The sequence below is a fragment of the Pelobates fuscus genome, chromosome 11 (genome assembly GCF_036172605.1).
Source record: "Pelobates fuscus isolate aPelFus1 chromosome 11, aPelFus1.pri, whole genome shotgun sequence".
NCBI classification, from domain to species: Eukaryota; Metazoa; Chordata; class Amphibia; order Anura; family Pelobatidae; genus Pelobates; species Pelobates fuscus.
This window is the reverse complement of record NC_086327.1, coordinates 134,402,671-134,411,355: the sequence shown is the minus strand read 5'-3', so window position 1 is coordinate 134,411,355 and position 8,685 is coordinate 134,402,671. Positions and strand designations below refer to the sequence as shown.

Below are 8,685 nucleotides of genomic sequence, written 5' to 3'. Positions count from 1 at the left end.
TAATGTGTCTGAGTGTATAACAGAGCTCCACAGCAATAATACTCCCAGTAATGTGTCTGATTGTATAACAGAGCTCCATAGCAATAATACTCCCAGTAATGTGTCTTAGTGTATAACAGAGCTCCGCAGCAATAATACTCCCAGTAATGTGTCTGAGTGTATAACAGAGCCCCACAGCAATAATACTCCCAGTAATGTGTCTGAGTGTATAACAGAGCCCCGCAGAAATAGTACTCCCAGTAATGTGTCTGAGTGTATAACAGAGCTCCATAGCAATAATACTCCCAGTAATGTGTCTGAGTGTATAACAGAGCTCCACAGCAATAATACTCCCAGTAATGTGTCTGATTGTATAACAGAGCTCCATAGCAATAATACTCCCAGTAATGTGTCTTAGTGTATAACAGAGCCCCACAGCAATAATACTCCCAGTAATGTGTCTGAGTGTATAACAGAGCTCCACAGCAATAATACTCCCAGTAATGTGTCTGAGTGTATAACAGAGCTCCACAGCAATAATACTCCCAGTAATGTGTCTTAGTGTATAACAGAGCCCCACAGCAATAATACTCCCAGTAATGTGTCTGAGTGTATAACAGAGCCCCGCAGAAATAGTACTCCCAGTAATGTGTCTGAGTGTATAACAGAGCTCCATAGCAATAATACTCCCAGTAATGTGTCTGAGTGTATAACAGAGCTCCACAGAAATAATACTCCCAGTAATGTGTCTGAGTGTATAACAGAGCTCCACAGCAATAATACTCCCAGTAATGTGTCTTAGTGTATAACAGAGCCCCACAGCAATAATACTCCCAGTAATGTGTCTGAGTGTATAACAGAGCCCCGCAGAAATAGTACTCCCAGTAATGTGTCTGAGTGTATAACAGAGCTCCATAGCAATAATACTCCCAGTAATGTGTCTGAGTGTATAACAGAGCTCCACAGAAATAATACTCCCAGTAATGTGTCTGAGTGTATAACAGAGCTCCACAGCAATAATACTCCCAGTAATGTGTCTGAGTGTATAACAGAGCTCCATAGCAATAATACTCCCAGTAATGTGTCTGAGTGTATAACAGAGCTCCACAGAAATAATACTCCCAGTAATGTGTCTGAGTGTATAACAGAGCTCCACAGCAATAATACTCCCAGTAATGTGTCTGAGTGTATAACAGAGCTCCACAGCAATAATACTCCCAGTAATGTGTCTGAGTGTATAACAGAGCTCCACAGTAATAATACTCCCAGTAATGTGTCTGAGTGTATAACAGAGCTCCACAGCAATAATACTCCCAGTAATGTGTCTGAGTGTATAACAGAGCCCCACAGCAATAATACTCCCAGTAATGTGTCTGAGTGTATAACAGAGCCCCACAGCAATAATACTCCCAGTAATGTGTCTGAGTGTATAACAGAGCTCCACAGTAATAATACTCCCAGTAATGTGTCTGAGTGTATAACAGAGCTCCACAGCAATAATACTCCCAGTAATGTGTCTGAGTGTATAACAGAGCTCCACAGCAATAATACTCCCAGTAATGTGTCTGAGTGTATAACAGAGCTCCACAGTAATAATACTCCCAGTAATGTGTCTGAGTGTATAACAGAGCTCCATAGCAATAATACTCCCAGTAATGTGTCTGAGTGTATAACAGAGCTCCACAGCAATAATACTCCCAGTAATGTGTCTGAGTGTGTAACAGAGCTCCACAGCAATAATACTCCCAGTAATGTGTCTGAGTGTGTAACAGAGCTCCACAGCAATAATACTCCCAGTAATGTGTCTGAATGTATAACAGAGCCCCACAGCAATAATACTCCCAGTAATGTGTCTGAGTGTATAAGAGAGCTCCACAGAAATAATACTCCCAGTAATGTGTCTGAGTGTATAACAGAGCTCCACAGTAATAATACTCCCAGTAATGTGTCTGAGTGTATAACAGAGTTCCACAGCAATAATACTCCCAGTAATGTGTCTGAGTGTATAACAGAGCTCCACAGCAATAATACTCCCAGTAATGTGTCTGAGTGTATAACAGAGCCCCACAGCAATAATACTCCCAGTAATGTGTCTGAGTGTATAAGAGAGCTCCACAGAAATAATACTCCCAGTAATGTGTCTGAGTGTATAACAGAGCTCCACAGTAATAATACTCCCAGTAATGTGTCTGAGTGTATAACAGAGTTCCACAGCAATAATACTCCCAGTAATGTGTCTGAGTGTATAACAGAGCTCCACAGCAATAATACTCCCAGTAATGTGTCTGAGTGTATAACAGAGCTCCACAGCAATAATACTCCCAGTAATGTGTCTGAGTGTATAACAGAGTTCCACAGCAATAATACTCCCAGTAATGTGTCTGAGTGTATAACAGAGCTCCACAGCAATAATACTCCCAGTAATGTGAGCTCCACAGCAAAAATACTGCCAGCAATGTGTTTGAGTGTATAACAGAGCTCCATAGCAATAATACTCCCAGTAATGTGTCTGAGTGTATAACAGAGCTCCACAGCAATAATACTCTCAGCAATGTGTCTGAGTGTATAACAGAGTTCCACAGCAATAATACGCCCAGTAATGTGTCTGAGTGAATAACAGAGCTCCACAGCAATAATGCTCCCTGTGGCAAAGATACCTCTGCAACGAGGTCCTGGAGGAGCCTGCTGGCTAGCCTCCTGCTCAAAGACTATGGGCCATGTAAAAGACATGCTAAAATAATTGGTTTGTGGGATTACCCTGTATGGTTCGAGAACCGAACAAACTCACGAACTAAGTACCACCCGAAGGCTTGTTAAGCCCTATTGACACCTTTTAATGATTCACACCTCAGTGTTCTAAGTGTTAGGCTGGGTGGACGCCATTTGTATTCACGAACATGTGGTGGTGGCCATCTTGTTTGCACGAACGCAGGCAGCTGAGTTTTTTTGTAACGTGCATGGAACTAAAATCTGACACTCAGCCTTGCGAACACCGCTGAACTTCCATCATCACCTAAGTTCGGTTCTTTACATCTTGGAAGGATACTGTTCGGTGGAATCGTTCGCATTGGATCGGGTGAACAAGTTCCATGTTACAACTATGGACTATGTTCGGTAGTTTGTTCGTTTTTATGCTCCTGGAATTGACTTCCATAGAAAATCTGAACTACTGAACCGATCTGAATGATTTTTGGATATTTTGGTCACTCAGATCGGGACTGTCCAGGGATGTGACTCTTGTGCGATTTTCATGGATTTTGGTGGTTCTTTTGGGGTGTTTGGAAATTGTGTGTTTTTCTGTACCTGGAGATAATTGAGTTTGTACAGTTCCTGACTCAATTATCTCTCAGGCCCAGGGGAAGAGTTTGTAAAATGTATAAATTCTTCCATTAAACAGTAAACATTTGAATTTGTTTCGTTCTGAATGTGAATTTCGGGAAATTCTGACATTCGGATGCTTCTGAATCTCCGAAGTGCCGAATTGCCGATGTGCTGAGGGGCCTAAGTACCTCGGATTTCTGAAAAGTGGCAAAATAAGAGAGGGATTACGTGAATGATGACAGGGGTAGGGGTAGGGTTAGGGTTATGGGTAGGGAGCCTCACAGATGTTCCGAATTGCCAAAGTTCCGAATTGCCAAAGTCCCGAACCAAACCGAATTGCTGAAGTGCCCGAATGTTTTTACTTACCCAAATATCCGAAATGAACCTAATTTTTTGCCCATGCACATCCGTTATAAACAGATGACTTACCAGCATTAAGCCTCAGCTCATGTGGGGGGGGGGGGGAGGATGCTATACTGCTCTACTTATTGCTATACCTGCTATACTCTATGGAAGAGAGGTCTACCCACTGGGAGCTGGATCCAGGACTTGGGTCCAGGGTGGGAGGAGACGGCGAGACCAAGCTGCAGCGAGTAAGGCCTGGAAGTGCTTATAGTGTCCCGGTGAAGTGTTTATGGTAGCTCGTGATGGGCTGAGCGTGGTGACTGCCGTGAATGCGCTATAGGTCTCAGTGTTTCCCTATGAGATGTATCAGATGGGCTGAGCCTGGTGACTGCCATGAATGCACTATAGGTCTCAGTGTTTCCCTATGAGATGTATCAGATGGGCTAAGCGTTGTGACTATGCGTTGTATCAGAATGGCTAACTGTAGGTGTCAGTGTTACCCTATGAGATGTATCAGATGGGCTGAGCGTGGTGACTGCCTTGAATGTGCTATAGGTCTCAGTGTTTCCCTATGAGATGTATCAGATGGGCTGAGCGTGGTGACTGCCATGAATGTGCTATAGGTCTCAGTGTTTCCCTATGAGATGTATCACATGGGCTGAGCATGGTGACTGCTGTGAATGTGCTATAGGTCTCAGTGTTTCCCTATGAGATGTATCAGATGGGCTAAGCGTTGTGACTATGCGTTGTATCAGAATGGCTAACTGTAGGTGTCAGTGTTACCCTATGAGATGTATCAGATGGGCTGAGCGTAGTGACTGCCATGAATGCGCTATAGGTCTCAGTGTTTCCCTATGAGATGTATCACATGGGCTGAGCATGGTGACTGCCGTGAATGCGCTATAGGTCTCAGTGTTTCCCTATGAGATGTATCAGATTGGCTGAGCGTGGTGACTGCTGTGAATGTGCTATAGGTCTCAGTGTTTCCCTATAAGATGTATAAGAATGGCTGAGCATGGTAACTGCCGTGAATGCGCTATAGGTCTCAGTGTTTCCCTATGAGATGTATCAGATGGGCTGAGCATGGTGACTGCCAGGAGTGCACTATAGGTCTCAGTGTTTCCCTATGAGATGTATCAGATGGGCTGAGCGTGGTGACTGCCATGAATGCACGATAGGTCTCAGTGTTTCCCTATGAGATGTATCAGATGGGCTGAGTGTGGTGACTGCCGTGAATGTGCTATGGGTCTCAGTGTTTCCCTATGAGATGTATCAGATGGGCTGAGCATGGTGACTGCCATGAATGCACGATAGGTCTCAGTGTTTCCCTATGAGATGTATCAGATGGGCTGAGTGTGGTGACTGCCGTGAATGTGCTATGGGTCTCAGTGTTTCCCTATGAGATGTATCAGATGGGCTGAGCGTGGTGACTGCCATGAATGCACGATAGGTCTCAGTGTTTCCCTATGAGATGTATCAGATGGGCTGAGCGTGGTGACTGCCGTGAATGTGCTATAGGTCTCAGTGTTTCCCTATGAGATGTATCAGATGGGCTGAGCATGGTGACTGCCAGGAGTGCACTATAGGTCTCAGTGTTTCCTTATGAGAAGTATCAGATGGACTGAGTGTGGTGACTGCCGTGAATGTGCTATAGGTCTCAGTGTTTGAGCTCTAAAAAAAAAAAAGGAGGTGAGATTGAAAGCTCTATAAAGGAGCTCTAAAAAAAGGAGTAGAGATTGAAAGCTCTAAAAAGGAGCTCTAAAAATAAAAGGAGTAGAGATTGAAAAGCGGTGCAAGCCTTAAAGTAAGAGAGGAGAAGAGATTGAGAGATGTAAAACTAAAAGGAGCAAAAAAACGTGATAAAGAAGAGGTGCAAGCCTTAAAGTAAAAGGATAACTTAATGGATAAGTTGAGAAAGAAGAAGGAGGAAGGCTTTTAAGAGAGATGTGAAATTAAAGAAGGAAAAAGAAAGTGATAAAGGAGAGAGGGACGTTGAGAAAGAAGAAAGTGAAGAAGGAGGACTCATAATGCCACCAAAAAGAAAGGATGTTACAGTTGGTGCTTGTAATGAAAGTATCAAAAGACAAAAAGCCATAACATTAGAAGCAAAATTGAACATCATAACAGACCATGATGCTGGAAATAGCACTAAAGAATTAGCTACCAAATATTCACTAAGTAAATCAACTGTGAGTACAATTTTGAAAGACAGAGAAAAATATTTAAAGGAAGTAAGAAATGTGCAATCCCTGCATTCTACTTGGATACGAACCAAGGAAAATTAAAGCCTTATTCCTCATATGGAAAAACTTTTAACAGCATGGATAAGTGATCAAACTGGACGGCTCCATATGCCTGTTACCTATGCTACCAGGGCCGGCCTTAGGGGTGTGCGAGCTGTGCGGCCGCACAGGGCGCCATGGAGCAGGGGGCGTCATGTGGCCGACACAGCCAACACATGGCCGGTGTCAGGGGAGCTAAAACAGGTACCCGGGTGGAGGATTTCATTATTCTTCACCCGGGTCTATAAAAAAAAATTATGGCAGCAGGGGCAGGGCTTAATGAGCAGCGGGGACGAGGCTTATCATGAGGCAGAGGCGGGGCTAATACCTACCCGAAGCTGTACAGGATGAGGGAAGAAGGAAGGCGTCCCTGCTTCCCAAACAACCAAATCCATCCACTACCTCTTCCAGCCATACTGGAAAGAGGTAAGTCTCTGTGTGACTACATGCCTGTGTGTGTGTGTGTGACTGCCTGCCTGTGTGTGTGTGTGTGTGTGTGTGTGTGTGCGTCTGACTGACTGCCTGCCTGTGTGTGACTGTCTGCCTGCCTGCCTGTGTGTGTGTGTATGTGTGACTGTCTACCTGCCTGCCTGTGTGTGTGACTGTCTGTGTGATTGCCTGCCTGTGTGTGTGTGACTGTCTGCCTGCCAGTGTGTGTGTGTGTGATTTTCTGCCTGTGTGTGACAGTCTGCCTGTGTGTGTGACTGTCTGACTGTGTGTGACTCCAATTGTGTGTGTCGCTGTAGCTGTGCTGTTGTCTGTGCCTCTGCCTGTATGTGTGACTATCTGCCTTTAACTTAGTGGTGTGTGCCTATCAGCGTGCGTGAGTGTCTACATGCCTGTAACGGAGTGTGTATGACTGTCTGCTTGTAATGGAGTATGTGTGACTGTCTGCTTGTTACTTTGTGTGTAACTGTCTGCCTGTAACTGTGTGTGACTGTGTGCCTGTAACTGTTCATGATTGTGTGCCTGTAACTGTGTGTGGCTGTCTGCCTTTAACTGTGTGTTTGGCTCTGTGACTGTCTGCCTGTAACTGAGCATGTGTGACTGTATGCCCGTAACTGTGTGTGTGTGTGACTGTCTGCCTGTAACTGAGCATGTCTGACTGTCTGCTTGTAACTGTTTGTGTGACTATCTGCCTGTGTGTGTGACTGTATACAGGCAACTTGGTGAAGGGGGGCGCCATGAAGACTTTTCGCACAAGGCGCCTAATGGTCTAAGGCCGGCCCTGTATGCTACCATGTGTGCCAAAGCTTTACCACTTTTTCAGATGCTGAAACAAAGAAAAGGAGGCCACATTGAAGAAACATTTCCAGCAGGCAGTGGGTGGTTTGATCGTTACAAAAAAAGAGCTGGTTGGCATAACATAAAAATCCTTGGAGAATCTGCAAGTGCTGATACAGAAGCGGCTAAATAATTTCCTGCTAAGTTGGCAGAAATATTGGAAGAGGGAAATTACTCGCCATCACAGGTTTTCAATGTTGATGAAACCGGTCTCTTTTGGAAGCGCATGCAAAAGAAGAATCATCAATGCCCGGTTTTAAATCAGCGAAAGATCGACTAACTTTATTGCTTGATGGGAACGCAGCTGGATACCGACTGTAAGTTAAAACCCATGATGGTGCATCGTGCAGAAACTCCTAGGGCACTTAAAGGAATTGTGAAAAGCACACTGCCAGTCATATGGAAAGCCAATAAAAAAGGTTGGGTTACTGCTTCGCTGTTTGTAGATTGGTTCTCACATTATTTTGTACCTGAAGTGAAAAAATATTGTGAAGATAAATCAATACCTTTTCAAGTTATTCTGCTTGTAGATAATGCACCCTGTCATCCACCCTCTCTTCAACATCACCACCCTAATGTCAAAGTCATATTCTTGCCACCAAATACAACTTCCATTTTGCAACCAATGGACCAAGGTGTTATCGCCACATTTAAAGCACTGTACCTTCGGAAGACATTTGAAATGTTAATTAAAGCAACAGATAACGAGGCAGGTCCACGTCTTAAATATTTTTGGAGAAAATCATTTAATATTTTAGATGCAATAAAAATTACAGCATATGCCTGGAACAAAATTTCAGAGACAACCATGAAAGGTTTTTGGAAAAAGCTCTGCCCTTAGTTGTTTGGTACTAACAGCAGAAATTGTACAGCAGAACACAGAAGCAATTATTACTCTTGGCAACAGATTGGACATGGACATCTCTACAACTGACATAAATGACCTTCTTGAAACCCACGAGGAAGTACTTACAAATGAAGACCTCTTAGAACTCGAAGAACAAGAGGAAGTTGAAGAGGTAGAATATGTTACAGCACCTGAAACTCCTGTTCATTCTTTCACTTTGAAAGGCCTCGAGGAAGCATTTCAACACATAGAAAAGGCAATTAATATTTTTGAGTCACAAGATTCTAACTTTGAGAGAAGAACCAAAGTTGCTAGAGATCTAAGAAATACCTATGCCTGCTATAAGGAAATTTACAACGAAAAGAAAAGAATGTGTTTTGAAGCAAACCACTATCACAGCTTGTCTACAGAAAGCTGCTGTGACTAGTGTGGCGAAACCAACCTCGCCACTGGGCCCTGGAGAAGCCTGTTTGCTAGCCTCCTACCTGCTGACTATGGCCCCTGGGTTATTTGGGGCATATTGTACTGTACATCGCTGCTACTGGCCCTTTTAACAGCATCTATGGACATATTGGGACTTTTGGGACTACTGTCCCTTTAAGACTGTGAGACATATTCTAGAATTGC

At 43.8% G+C, this 8,685-nt stretch overlaps 1 pseudogene; it reads left to right on the top strand.

The window, feature by feature from the left end:
- Nucleotides 1-7,167: 7,167 nt before the first annotated feature.
- LOC134577036 (tigger transposable element-derived protein 1-like) lies at nucleotides 7,168-8,052 on the top strand (annotated as a pseudogene).
- The last annotated feature ends 633 nt before the right edge of the window (nucleotides 8,053-8,685 follow it).